We start from the raw sequence: 15,557 nt of genomic DNA on the forward strand, positions 1-15,557 counted from the left end.
GCTTTCCATCATCTCGGGGAGAAGATCACCTGAGGAAGAGGATTGGTGAAGAAGACTATGTGCCGAGCTGCGAAAACATATATTTTACAAGTTACCCTGGTAACAGGAAAGGAACAGGATATGTTTAAAGAAAACTTCCTGGTTCACCCACGATTCGGCTGAAGGCTTGCCCTCATCACGGGACTGTGCGAAGACGCCATCCTCCAAACCCGAGCCACCTGACTGGGGCACCTTGCCTAGCTTAGGAGCCTCTTTCCCCTAATCTTCGGTGGCAGCCCTTTTCTTACCATGGGGAGAAGAGACGTCAACTTCTCCTTCACCTTTGTCTTCGGACGAGGGAATTTTGATTCCCCCGGGCACAGTGTTCGGTACACCTTCGGGATGAAGACCGCCTTTGGTCCTCCCACTTTCCGCCTTGTCCTCCTCCACAGGCATCTGGTACGGTGCCGGGGCCAGCATCCTTGTTAGTACGGGATCTGCGGAGTCTTCGGGGAGGGGGGCCGAACACCAAATTCGCTCTGCTTTCTTTACCCAGCCCTGGAAGAAGATAGTTTGCTCAGTAACATATTACGACATGCTTAACTACAAAGTGTTCGGGGATGGAGCGCTTACCGAGGTATCCAGATGGTTACAGTCGAGGCCGATGTCCTCGGTGGTGTCCGGCCACTATTTCCGTTTCCCGAAGAACAACTTCCACATCCCTTTGTGCGTACAGTCGAGGCTGAAGAAGTGTTGGAGGGTCCGTGGTCCTTCCGGATTAAACTCCCATAGGCGAAGAGGCCTACGCTGGCATGGCAGGACTCGGCGGACTAGCATTACTTGAATCACGTTGACAAGGTCGATGTCCTTCTCAAGGAGGGTTCGGATGCGGCTCTGTAGAGTCTGCACTTTGTCAACTGATCCCCAGTCCAACCCCTTATTGATCCATGATGCAAGCTGTAACGGAGGGCCATAACGGAACGCAGGTATGGCCGCCCACTTGGTACCGTGAGGTTCGGTGATGTAGAACCACTCCCGCTGCCATTGGTTGGATGCTTCGGCAAAAGAGCCTTTTGGCCAGAGAGTATTGGTAAGCTTGCTCACTGCAGCGCCGCCGCACTCCGCTTGTTTACTGTCGACCACCTTTGGCCTCACGCTAAAGGTCTTAATGTTGGGGAACGTAGTAATTTCAAAAAAATTCCTACACACACGCAAGATCATGGTGATGCATAGCAACAAGAGGGGAGAGTGTTGTCCACGTACCCTCGTAGACCGAAAGCGGAAGCGTTAACACAATGCGGTTGATGTAGTCGTACGTCTTCACGATCCGACCGATCAAGTACCGAACGCACGGCACCTCCGAGTTCAGCACACGTTCAGCTCGATGACGTCCCTCGAACTCCGATCCAGCCGAGTGTTGAGGGAGAGTTTCGTCAGCATGATGGCGTGGTGACGATGATGATGTTCTACCGACGCAGAGCTTCGCCTAAGCACCGCTACGATATTATCGAGGTGTAATATGGTGGAGGGGGCACCGCACACGGCTAAAAGATCGTTGATCAATTGTGTGTCTAGAGGTGCCCCCCTGCCCCCGTATATAAAGGAGCAGGGGAGGGTTCGGCCGGCCTAGAGGAGAGGCGCGCCAGGAGGAGTCCTACTCCTACCGGGAGTAGGACTCCCCCCCTTTTCCATGTTGGACTAGGAGAGAAAGGGGGAAGAGGTGGAGGGGAGGAAGGAAGGGGGGCGCCGCCCCCTCTCCTTGTCCTATTCGGACTGGGGGGAGGGGCGCGTGGCCCTGCCCTGGCCTCCTCTCCTCTCTTCCACCTAGGCCCACTAAGGCCCATTAAGTTACCGGGGGGTTCCGGTAACCTCCCGGTACTCCGGAAAAATCCCGATTTCACCCGGAACACTTCTGATGTCCAAACATAGACTTCCAATATATCAATCTTTATGTCTCGACCATTTCGAGACTCCTCGTCATGTCCGTGATCACATCCGGGACTCCGAACAACCTTCGGTACATCAAAACATATAAACTCATAATATAACTGTCATCGTAACGTTAAGCGTGCGGACCCTACGGGTTCGAGAACTATGTAGACATGACCGAGACACCTCTCCGGTCAATAACCAATAGCGGAACCTGGATGCTCATATTGGTTCCTACATATTCTACGAAGATCTTTATCGGTCAGACCGCATAACAACATACGTTGTTCCCTTTGTCATCGGTATGTTACTTGCCCGAGATTCGATCGTCGGTATCTCGATACCTAGTTCAATCTCGTTACCGGCAAGTCTCTTTACTCGTTCCGTAATACATCATCCCGCAACTAACTCATTAGTCACAATGCTTGCAAGGCTTATAGTGATGTGTATTACTGAGTGGGCCCAGAGATACCTCTCCGACAATCGGAGTGACAAATCCTAATCTCGAAATACGCCAACCCAACAAGTACCTTTGGAGACACCTGTAGAGCACCTTTATAATCACCCAGTTACGTTGTGACGTTTGGTAGCACACAAAGTGTTCCTCCGGTAAACGGGAGTTGCATAATCTCATAGTCATAGGAACATGTATAAGTCATGAAGAAAGCAATAGCAACATACTAAACGATCGAGTGCTAAGCTAACGGAATGGGTCAAGTCAATCACATCATTCTCCTAATGATGTGATCCCGTTAATCAAATGACAACTCATGTCTATGGCTAGGAAACATAACCATCTTTGATCAACGAGCTAGTCAAGTAGAGGCATACTAGTGACACTCTGTTTGTCTATGTATTCACACATGTATTATGTTTCCGGTTAATACAATTCTAGCATGAATAATAAACATTTATCATGATATAAGGAAATAAATAATAACTTTATTATTGCCTCTAGGGCATATTTCCTTCAGTCTCCCACTTGCACTAGAGTCAATAATCTAGATTACACAGTAATGATTCTTACACCCATGGAGTCTTGGTGCTGATCATGTTTTGCTCGTGGAAGAGGCTTAGTCAACGGGTCTGCAACATTCAGATCCGTATGTATCTTGCAAATTTCTATGTCTCCCACCTGGACTAAATCCCGGATGGAATTGAAGCGTCTTTTGATGTGCTTGGTTCTCTTGTGAAATCTGGATTCCTTTGCTAAGGCAATTGCACCAGTATTGTCACAAAAGATTTTCATTGGTCCCGATGCACTAGGTATGACACCTAGATCGGATATGAACTCCTTCATCCAGACTCCTTCATTTGCTGCTTCCGAAGCAGCTATGTACTCCGCTTCACACGTAGATCCCGCCACGACACTTTGCTTAGAACTGCACCAACTGACAGCTCCACCGTTCAATGTAAACACGTATCCGGTTTGCGATTTAGAATCGTCCGGATCAGTGTCAAAGCTTGCATCAACGTAACCATTTACGATGAGCTCTTTGTCACCTCCATAAACGAGAAACATATCCTTAGTCCTTTTCAGGTATTTCAGGATGTTCTTGACCGCTGTCCAGTGATCCACTCCTGGATTACTTTGGTACCTCCCTGCTAAACTTATAGCAAGGCACACATCAGGTCTGGTACACAGCATTGCATACATGATAGAGCCTATGGCTGAAGCATAGGGAACATCTTTCATCTTCTCTCTATCTTCTGCAGTGGTCGGGCATTGAGTCTTACTCAATCTCACACCTTGTAGTACAGGCAAGAACCCTTTCTTTGCTTGATCCATTTTGAACTTCTTCAAAACTTTGTCAAGGTATGTGCTTTGTGAAAGTCCAATTAAGCGTCTTGATCTATCTCTATAGATCTTGATGCCCAATATATATGCAGCTTCACCGAGGTCTTTCATTGAAAAACTCTTATTCAAGTATCCCTTTATGCTATCCAGAAATTCTATATCATTTCCAATTAGCAATATGTCATCCACATATAATATCAGAAATGCTACTGAGCTCCCACTCACTTTCTTGTAAATACAGGCTTCTCCAAAAGTCTGTATAAAACCAAATGCTTTGATCACACTATCAAAGCGTTTATTCCAACTCCGAGAGGCTTGCACCAGTCCATAAATGGATCGCTGGAGCTTGCACACTTTGTTAGCTCCCTTTGGATCGACAAAACCTTCCGGTTGCATCATATACAACTCTTCTTCCAGAAATCCATTCAGGAATGCAGTTTTGACATCCATTTGCCAAATTTCATAATCATAAAATGCGGCAATTGCTAACATGATTCGGACAGACTTAAGCATCGCTACGGGTGAGAAGGTCTCATCGTAGTCAATCCCTTGAACTTGTCGAAAACCTTTCGCAACAAGTCGAGCTTTATAGACAGTAACATTACCGTCAGCGTCAGTCTTCTTCTTGAAGATCCATTTATTTTCAATGGCTTGCCGATCATCGGGCAAGTCAACCAAAGTCCATACTTTGTTCTCATACATGGATCCCATCTCGGATTTCATGGCCTCAAGCCATTTTGCGGAATCTGGGCTCACCATCGCTTCTTCATAGTTCGTAGGTTCGTCATGGTCTAGTAACATAACCTCCAGAACAGGATTACCGTACCACTCTGGTGCGGATCTTAATCTGGTTGACCTACGAGGTTCAGTAATAACTTGATCTGAAGTTTCATGATCATTATCATTAACTTCCTCACTAATTGGTGTAGGTGTCGCAGAAACTGTTTCTGTGATGATCTACTTTCCAATAAGGGAGCAGGTACAGTTACCTCATCAAGTTCTACTTTCCTCCCACTCACTTCTTTCGAGAGAAACTCCTTCTCTAGAAAGGATCCATTCTTAGCAACGAATGTCTTGCCTTCGGATCTGTGATAGAAGGTGTACCCAACAGTCTCCTTTGGGTATCCTATGAAGACACATTTCTCCGATTTAGGTTCGAGCTTATCAGGTTGAAGTTTCTTCACATAAGCATCGCAACCCCAAACTTTAAGATACGACAACTTTGGTTTCTTGCCAAACCATAGTTCATAAGGTGTCGTTTCAACGGATTTTGATGGTGCCCTATTTAGAGTGAATGCAGCCGTCTCTAAAGCATAACCCCAAAACGATAGCGGTAAATCAGTAAGAGACATCATAGATCGCACCATATCTAGTAAAGTACGATTACGACGTTCGGACACACCATTACGTTGTGGTGTTCCGGGTGGCGTGAGTTGCGAAACTATTCCGCATTGTTTCAAATGTAGGCCAAACTCGTAACTCAAATATTCTCCTCCACGATCTGATCGTAGAAACTTTATTTTCTTGTTACGATGATTTTCAACTTCGCTCTGAAATTCTTTGAACTTTTCAAATGTTTCAGACTTATGTTTCATTAAGTAGATATACCCATATCTGCTCAAATCATCTGTGAAGGTGAGAAAATAACGATATCCGCCACGAGCCTCAATATTCATCGGACCACATACATCTGTATGTATGATTTCCAACAAATTAGTTGCTCTCTCCATAGTACCGGAGAACGGTGTTTTAGTCATCTTGCCCATGAGACACGGTTCGCAAGTACCAAGTGATTCATAATCAAGTGATTCCAAAAGTCCATCATTATGGAGTTTCTTCATGCGCTTTACACCGATATGACCTAAACGGCAGTGCCACAAATAAGTTGCACTATCATTATCAACTCTGCATCTTTTGGCTTCGACATTATGAATATGTGTGTCACTACTACCGAGATTCATTAAAAATAGACCACTCTTCAAGGGTGCATGACCATAAAAGATATTACTCATATAAATAGAACAACCATTATTCTCTGATTTAAATGAATAACCGTCTCGCATCAAACAAGATCCAGATATAATGTTCATGCTCAACGCTGGCACCAAATAACAATTATTTAGGTCTAATACTAATCCCGAAGGTAGATGTAGAGGTAGCGTGCCGACGGCGATCACATCGACTTTGGAACCATTTCCCACGCGCATCGTCACCTCGTCCTTAACCAATCTTCGCTTAATCCGTAGCCCCTGTTTCGAGTTGCAAATATTAGCAACAGAACCAGTATCAAATACCCAGGTGCTACTGCGAGCATTAGTAAGGTACACATCAATAACATGTATATCACATATACCTTTGTTCACCTTGCCATCCTTCTTATCCGCCAAATACTTGGGGCAGTTCCGCTTCCAGTGACCAGTCTGCTTGCAGTAGAAGCACTCAGTCTCAGGCTTAGGTCCAGACTTGGGTTTCTTCTCCTGAACAGCAACTTGCTTGCTGTTCTTCTTGAAGTTCCCCTTCTTCTTCCCTTTGCCCTTTTTCTTGAAACTAGTGGTCTTATTGACCATCAACACTTGATGCTCCTTTTTGATTTCTACCTCCGCTGCCTTTAGCATTGCGAAGAGCTCGGGAATTGTCTTATTCATCCCTTGCATGTTATAGTTCATCACGAAGCTCTTGTAGCTTGGTGGCAGTGATTGAAGAATTCTGTCAATGACGCTATCATCCGGAAGATTAACTCCCAGTTGAATCAAGTGATTATTATACCCAGACATTTTGAGTATATGCTCACTGACAGAACTATTCTCTTCCATCTTGCAGCTGTAGAACTTATTGGAGACTTCATATCTCTCAATCCGGGCATTTGCTTGAAATATTAACTTCAACTCCTGGAACATCTCATATGCTCCATGACGTTCAAAACGTCGTTGAAGACCCGGTTCTAAGCCGTAAAGCATGGCACACTGAACTATCGAGTAGTCATCAGCTTTGCTCTGCCAGACGTTCATAACTTCTGGTGTTGCTCTTGCAGCAGGCCTGGCACCCAGCGGTGCTTCCAGGACGTAATTCTTCTGTGCAGCAATGAGGATAATCCTCAAGTTACGGACCCAGTCCGTGTAATTGCTACCATCATCTTTCAACTTTGCTTTCTCAAGGAACGCATTAAAATTCAACGGAACAACAACACGGGCCATCTATCTACAATTAACATAGACAAGCAAGATACTATCAGGTACTAAGTTCATGATAAATTTAAGTTCTATTAATCATATTACTTAAGAACTCCCACTTAGATAGACATCTCTCTAATCATCTAAGTGATTACGTGATCCAAATCAACTAAACCATAACCGATCATCACGTGAAATGGAGTAGTTTTCAATGGTGAACATCACTATGTTGATCATATCTACTATATGATTCACGCTCGACCTTTCGGTCTCAGTGTTCCGAGGCCATATCTGCATATGCTAGGCTCGTCAAGTTTAACCTGAGTATTCCGCGTGTGCAACTGTTTTGCACCCGTTGTATTTGAACGTAGAGCCTATCACACCCGATCATCACGTGGTGTCTCAGCACGAAGAACTTTCGCAACGGTGCATACTCAGGGAGAACACTTTTATCTTGAAATTTTAGTGAGAGATCATCTTATAATGCTACCGTCAATCAAAGCAAGATAAGATGCATAAAAGATAAACATCACATGCAATCAATATAAGTGATATGATATGGCCATCATCATCTTGTGCTTGTGATCTCCATCTCCGAAGCACCGTCATGATCACCATCGTCACCGGCGCGACACCTTGATCTCCATCGTAGCATCGTTGTCGTCTCGCCAACTATTGCTTTTACGACTATCGCTACCGCTTAGTGATAAAGTAAAACAATTACATGGCGATTGCATTGCATACAATAAAGCGACAACCATATGGCTCCTGCCAGTTGCCGATAACTCGGTTACAAAACATGATCATCTCATACAATAAAATATAGCATCATGTCTTGACCATATCACATCACAACATGCCCTGCAAAAACAAGTTAGACGTCCTCTACTTTGTTGTTGCAAGTTTTACGTGGCTGCTACGGGCTTAGCAAGAACCGTTCTTACCTACGCATCAAAACCACAACGATAGTTTGTCAAGTTGGTGCTGTTTTAACCTTCGCAAGGACCGGGCGTAGCCACACTCGGTTCAACTAAAGTGAGAGAGACAGACACCCGCCAGTCACCTTTAAGCAACGAGTGCTCGCAACGGTGAAACCAGTCTCGCGTAAGCGTACGCGTAATGTCGGTCCGGGCCGCTTCATCTCACAATACCGCCGAACCAAAATATGACATGCTGGTAAGCAGTATGACTTATATCGCCCACAACTCACTTGTGTTCTACTCGTGCATATAACATCAACGCATAAAACCAGGCTCGGATGCCACTGTTGGGGAACGTAGTAATTACAAAAAATTTCCTACGCACACGCAAGATCATGGTGATGCATAGCAACGAGAGGGGAGAGTGTTGTCCACGTACCCTCGTAGACCGAAAGCGGAAGCATTAACACAACACGGTTGATGCAGTCGTACGTCTTCACGATCCGACCGATCAAGTACCGAACGCACGGCACCTCCGAGTTCAGCACACGTTTAGCTCGATGACGTCCCTCGAGCTCCGATCTAGCCGAGTGTTGAGGGAGAGTTTCATCAGCACGACGGCGTGGTGACGATGATGTTCTACCGATGCAGGGCTTCGCCTAAGCACCGCTACGATATTATCGAGGTGTAATATGGTGGAGGGGGGCACCGCACACGCGCTAAAAGATCGTTGATCAATTGTGTGTCTAGAGGTGCCCCCCTGCTCCCGTATATAAAGGAGCAAGGGGGGGTTCGGCCGGCCTAGAGGAGAGGCGCGCCAGGAGGAGTCCTACTCCTACCGGGAGTAGGACTCCCCCTTTTCCATGTTGGACTAGTAGAGAAAGGGGGAAGAGGTGGAGGGGAGGAAGGAAGGGGGGGCGCCGGCCCCCTCTCCTTGTCCTATTCGGACTGGGGGGGAGGGGCGCGCGGCCCTGCCCTGGCCTCCTCTCCTCTCTTCCACCTAGGCCCACTAAGGCCCATTAAGTTACCGGGGGGTTCCGGTAACCTCCCGGTACTCCGAAAAAATCCCGATTTCACCCGGAACACTTCCGATGTCCAAACGTAGGCTTCCAATATATCAATCTTTATGTCTCGACCATTTTGAGACTCCTCGTCATGTCCGTGATCACATCTGGGACTCCGAACAACCTTCGGTACATCAAAACATATAAACTCATAATATAACAGTCATCGTAACGTTAAGCGTGCGGACCCTACGGGTTCGAGAACTATGTAGACATGACCGAGACACCTCTCCGGTCAATAACCAATAGCGGAACCTGGATGCTCATATTGGTTCCTACATATTCTACGAAGATCTTTATCGGTCAGACCGCATAACAACATACGTTGTTCCCTTTGTCATCGGTATGTTACTTGCCCGAGATTCGATCGTCGGTATCTCGATACCTAGTTCAATCTCGTTACCGGCAAGTCTCTTTACTCGTTCCGTAATACATCATCCCGCAACTAACTCATTAGTCACAATGCTTGCAAGGCTTATAGTGATGTGTATTACTGAGTGGGCCCAGAGATACCTCTCCGACAATCGGAGTGACAAATCCTAATCTCGAAATACGCCAACCCAACAAGTACCTTTGGAGACACCTGTAGAGCACCTTTATAATCACCCAGTTACGTTGTGACGTTTGGTAGCACACAAAGTGTTCCTCCGGTAAACGGGAGTTGCATAATCTCATAGTCATAGGAACATGTATAAGTCATGAAGAAAGCAATAGCAACATACTAAACGATCGAGTGCTAAGCTAACGGAATGGGTCAAGTCAATCAGATCATTCTCCTAATGATGTGATCCCGTTAATCAAATAACAACTCATGTCTATGGCTAGGAAACATAACCATCTTTGATCAACGAGCTAGTCAAGTAGAGGCATACTAGTGACACTCTGTTTGTCTATGTATTCACACATGTATTATGTTTCCGGTTAATACAATTCTAGCATGAATAATAAACATTTATCATGATATAAGGAAATAAATAATAACTTTATTATTGCCTCTAGGGCATATTTCCTTCACTTGAGCCATAAGCCGAAGTGTGGGGGAATTCGGAGGAAGGCCTCACACGTGATGATGAACGCCGAAACATGGAGGAAAGAATCTGGGGCGAGATCGTGAAAATCTAGTCCGTAATAAAACATGAGGCCCCGGATGAAGGGGTGAAGAGCGAACCCTAGCCCTCGGAGGAAGTGAGAGATGAATACGACCCTCTCGCCAGATCTGGGAGTCGGAATAACCTGTCCTTGAATAGGAAGCATGTGGGGGATCTCCGCGGTCAGGTATCTGGCCGCCCGCAGCTTCGCAATATCCTCCTCTGTAACAGAGGACCCTCCCATCGGCCCTGTGAACTGGGTTTAGACATGACCAGGAAGCTTGAAGTAATAGAGTCGAACAGTGGGTGCTTGAACTCGAGGGTGGAAAGGTTGAGGAGAGGTTCGGCGTAACTAGATACGGCCCTTGGCTCCTTTATAGAGGCAACGGGTATCGAACGCCTCCTCCTAAGCCTGGAAACTTTCCTATTCCTAAGGAATCTTTCCAATGTAACGGTTGGGTTACCCTCACTCGTATTAATAAGAATCCCGTGATAAGGGGACACGATCTCTGCTTCGACAAGACATGCCAATAAAAACCCCGCTTCGAAACGTGGAACGGCGGGACAGGAAACGGTTCAAAATGATGACCGGGCGAGCGTGATGTCACGTTACGAAAAGTCGTCGGCAAATTGGACTCGTAAAATATTATATTCTCTTGTGGTGCTTGCGTTGCAGATCCGGACACATTCGTCCGAAGACTACATTGGAGTATTTGGAAAGGAGAACCCGCCTTGCAATGCCGAAGACAATCTGCGCGCCGGACACCTCGTCATTGAAGCCTGGTTTAGGGGCTACTGAGGGAGTCTTGGACTAAGGGGTCCTCGGGCGTCCGGCCTGTTGAACACGGGACAGACTAATGGGCTGTGAAGATACAAGACCGAAGACTCTCTCCCGTGTCCGGATAGGACTCTCCTTGGCGTGGAAGGCAAGCTTGGCGACCAAATATGAAGATTCCTTTCTCTGTAACCGACTTTGTACAACCCTAGTCCCCTCCGGTGTCTATATAAACCGGAGGGCTTAGTCCGGAAACAGATACAGACATACAGGCTAGACTTTTAGGGTTTTAGCCATTACGATCTCGTGGTAGATCAACTCTTGTAATACTCATATCCATCAAGATCAATCAAGCAGGAAGTAGGGTATTATCTCCATAGAGAGGGCCCGAACCTGGGTAAACATTGTGTCCCCCGTTCCTATTACCATCAACCTTAGACGCATAGTTCGGGACCCCCTACCCGAGATCCGCCGGTTTTGACACCGACACCACCCACTAGCAAAGGCTGGAACAGCCCATAGATGAGTAGGGGCTGCTTCAACCAGGCGTACCCGTATACATTGATTTACCTCCTCTAGAGAGTATTGAACTTTGTGACAAATAGGTTATAGTTACACTTCTTAACTCCCTATTTGCAAGATATAAAAGCTAGCTAGTAAGAAGACTTTCCCTTATTTTCTGGGAGGGTGAGAACTTGAAAGACTAGCAGAGAAAAGGAAGAAAAGCGGCTAATGCTATCTAAACGATTATTTCAAAGTTTACCAAGTTCGATCGTTCACGAGACAGGGGACTCTTTTAAATAAGACAGTGTATGGCTGCGAATAAGTCTATTCGGCAAGTCATAGAGAAGGACTGGATATAAGCTATTCCCCGGTTCTTCATTGGATCCTTTTACTTTAATATTACTTTTTGGAAGCAATCTCATAATAATATGTATTAGGGACAACATTTAGGATAGCAAAAGCATTTTTGGAGAAAGAGGGATTACCTTCCAGATTCTTTTGTGATACCCTCTGTGTCGCCTTCTCCTGGATGGTCAGCCAAGTGTCCTGAATCCTTGAGCTGTTCGTCATGGCATTGACTGGTGACTTACATTTCATCTTATTTGCTGCTCTCTTGGTCCTTGGATATGATGTCTTCTGCCACTCTCCTTGGTGGCTATTCTCCACCATCTCAGTCCCCTCTGAGGTCAGCTGAATCTGATTAGTGGCTGTCTCTGCCTAATCCACCAAGTGTGTACAAGACAAGATCTTTGTCTGTCACAGGTTCTCCTACTGCTGCAAGTTGATCAGACTGGAATTTGATCCTGCGCAGATAATCTTGAGCAGTCTCGGATCCTTTCTTGATCGTTTGGATTTGAATACGCAGCTCAATTATTTGAGCATTTGTCATACAACCAAGACTTCCGGTTTTTTCCAGTTTTTCTCCCTTTTCTACGAAGGTTTGCTGCTCCGCCTGCACCAGTGAATTATTCTATTCTTCTCCTTTGGTTCAGTCTGTGGGGAAATCAGAATTCACCATTGAATCCTGTGGATCAGCTCCCTTACATAATAATATTTCACTGTATCAGCTACGAGGGGAAAATCTGAAAGACAGAGGATAGAGAGTGAGAGAAAGAGTGTCAGACTTGCGCCGCTCTCCATTTCGAGGGGATTTCGACGATTCTGGGGTGATTGGACTATTTATTTACCTGTTCAATTTCTAACAAATCAAGATATCCTCTTATTCCCGTATAAATAGTAGCTTTCTGCTCTTCCACTTGGAGGTGATTTGCCAAGGATTGTTTAAGCAATTCCCTTAATCGTCTACCCCTTGCCAATTGATTCTGACTTGTTTTATCGAGAGCAGAGGCGAATTGTGCAAAGGCTTGTAACTCTATGAATTGAGCTGGTTCCAATTTGGATTTGCCTGCTACTTGTTTCATGGATTTAATTTGAACCGCGGATCCTACTCTGGAAACAGAAATACCCACATTAATAGCGGGTCGAATTCCGGCATTGAATAGATTCGCAGATAAGAATATTTGTCCATCTGTAATGGAGATTACATTAGTAGGAATATAGGCGGAAACGTCTCCAGGTTGAGTCTCAACTATTGGTAAAGCGGTCATACTTCCTTCACCTAAAAGAGAATTTAATTTAGCGGCTCTTTCTAAAAGGCGTGAATGCAAATAAAAAACATCGCCTGGATAAGCCTCACGGCCGGGAGGTCTTCTTAATAGAAGGGACATTTGGTGATAAGCTTGTGCCTGTTTGGAGAGATCGTCATAAATTATTAAAGTATGTCGTTCGCGGTACATAAAATACTAAGCCAGGGCTGCTCCCGTATAAGGAGCGAGGTATTGTAATGTAGCAGGTGAATCCGCCATTTCGGCTACTAAAATAGTGTATTCCATGGCCCCCTCCTCATGGAAAGTAGTTACTACTTGAGCTACAGAGGATGCCCTTTGACCAATAGCTACATAAACACATATTACACCTTGCCCTTTTTGATTGAGAATTGTATCTGTGGCTACTTCTGTTTTGCCAGTCTGTCTGTCCCTGATAATGAACTCTTGCTGACCGCGCCCTATAGGGATCATCGAATCGATAGAAATAAGCCCTGTTTGAAGAGGTTCATATACGGAACACCTGGAAATTCTACTTGGAGCAGGAGATTCAATTAAGCGATATTCGGAAGCTACAATTTCGCCTCTCCCATCAATAGGTTTAGCCAGAGCATTTATAAGATGACCCAAGTTATATACGCTTACGGGTATCTGAGCAATTCTTCCTGTTGCTTTTACAAAACTTCCCTCTTGATGCTAAACCATAGCTCTAACTGAGTAAAATTCCACAGTTTCTAAGAACGATATGCTTTTTTTCATTTTCCACTATGAAAGCTTCTCTCAATCCCTCCTAGTCCTTTCTTTCCTGGGCACAGGCTTACCTGGTTGACCGCCCGCATTCATTCATTGTTCGTTCTGTTGTGGAATCAAACCACAGAGCTAGCGCAATTGGGACTTAGAGTCCCATGCGTGAAACTAAAGATGATTTTCAGTCCACTGCTCTACCAGTCAGAACCTAGAAGGACACTTCACACCCGATTCGACATAGCTAGACTGGAAACACTGCTTGTCAAGAGCACCGACCCCAGTATAGAATACTTTTTTGAGTATGTTGGTAAGGTCCGGTCATCCGCTTCTGTGCTTGCACTCCTGCGTAACTAGGGGTGCAAGTCCAGTACATCGTACTTTCATAATTGAGTTGAAAGTGTCGATACATGAAAAATCTCTATATACGATATTTATGACACAGAATGTTGTTCTTTCAACATGATTCCTCAACAATTTTTTCATTGTAACTGACTCTCCTTTCTCTCCGTTCCACTTTGGTTTTCTACTAATAATTACCATGATGAATTTCTCTTACTGCTTGGTTCTGCATTGGATTTTGGAAACTTTTGTTTAGAAAGTGGTGTCACGACCGTAGGGATCAAATGTGTCGGATTTCGGGTTCCGGCAAAACCCTCAAGGTTCGAACACTTGGGTGCGCACGAAGATCTCTCCCTCCCCTAGCTTACAGGCTCCCCATGATCCCAAGGCTCAGCACATCGAACTCGTAGAACAAAGGACACAGGGTTTATACTGGTTCGGGCCACCAATGTGGTGTAATACCCTACTCGAGTGTGGTGTGGTGGATTGCCTCTTGGGCTGAGGAAGAACTAGTACAAGGGAAGAACATCCTCCTGAGGAGAGGTGTTCTTGAACTCGGTGAGCTTGTGTGGTTGAGGATGATCTGAAGGATCCCAGATCAGTTGCCTCCTACTGTGGTGGTTAGTCCTATTTATAGAGGCCCTGGTCCTCTCCCCAAATGTAGGCGGGAAGGGATCCAACAACGGCCAAATTTGAAGGGAGACAACCAGTACAAGTTATCCTGACTAAAGGTGGTCTTTGCCTGCCAAAGGCTCTGGTGGTGACGCCGCCCTGGGATCCACGGTGACCTCCGTCCTGCTAGTCTTGGTCTCATTGCACCGATATGGAAGCCTTTGGCTGATGCCTCGGGACTCCTCGCCTGCGCTTGCCTCTTTAGCACCAAAGAGGAAACAAGTACACTACACGCGCTGGCGCCTGCCTGGCGCCCGCCTAGCCTCAGTCGTCACGGCTTGCGTCACAGGGACCTCGCGAGGTGCCCCTCGCCTTGATCTCTCCGCCCCTCGCGAGCCAGCCTAGTGAGGCTGTGCTCAAGGAGGTCTTGTGTCGTCCGCCTCGCGAGGCTTGGCCCCTCGCAAGGGTCTTGAGTGTTTGCTGATGAAGATGGGTCATACAGGGCCGCTAACGGAGCCATGCCATGGGCCGTAGGCAGGCAAGTCTGGGTACCCCCATTCCCAGGACGCCGACAGTAGCCCGTGGGCCGAAGGCACGCTCGGACTTGGCTTCGAGGCAAAGCCAAGGGGCAAGTGCGGAGCGCCGCGGGCCCCAACAGCCTACGGCCTCGGTTGACGCGTGGCGATTGATGGGACGTGGGCGTCTCCGCTTCCCCACGCTGCCTCGGCAAGCGCCCGACTTGACGAGTCCCTGATGCATGCAGAGAAAACCATCATTACCTGTGATCATGGGGGTCGCCGGTTAGCCTTCTCCTGCTATAAATGGGGAGGGGGCGGAGCCCCCGTCACCCATCTCTTCCTGTTCCGCTCACTTCTCCCTTGCTTCTCTACTAGCGGCGACACCCATGGCACGGATTCGAAGATTCTCAGCCGCAGAGAAGGGAAAAACCGCCCGCGATGAGCCGGTGCCGCTTCCACCGAAGAAGAGGCAGGCCCACCGCCGCGACGTGGTCATGAGGCCGGAGGTGT

At 46.5% G+C, this 15,557-nt stretch overlaps 1 pseudogene; it reads right to left on the minus strand.

Annotated features, from left to right (window-relative positions):
- Nucleotides 1–12,402: 12,402 nt before the first annotated feature.
- Nucleotides 12,403–12,992, minus strand: LOC123124617 (ATP synthase subunit alpha, chloroplastic-like; annotated as a pseudogene).
- Nucleotides 12,993–15,557: the final 2,565 nt, after the last annotated feature.

This window comes from Triticum aestivum, chromosome 5D, assembly GCF_018294505.1.
Source record: "Triticum aestivum cultivar Chinese Spring chromosome 5D, IWGSC CS RefSeq v2.1, whole genome shotgun sequence".
In the NCBI taxonomy this organism is placed as follows: Eukaryota; Viridiplantae; Streptophyta; class Magnoliopsida; order Poales; family Poaceae; genus Triticum; species Triticum aestivum.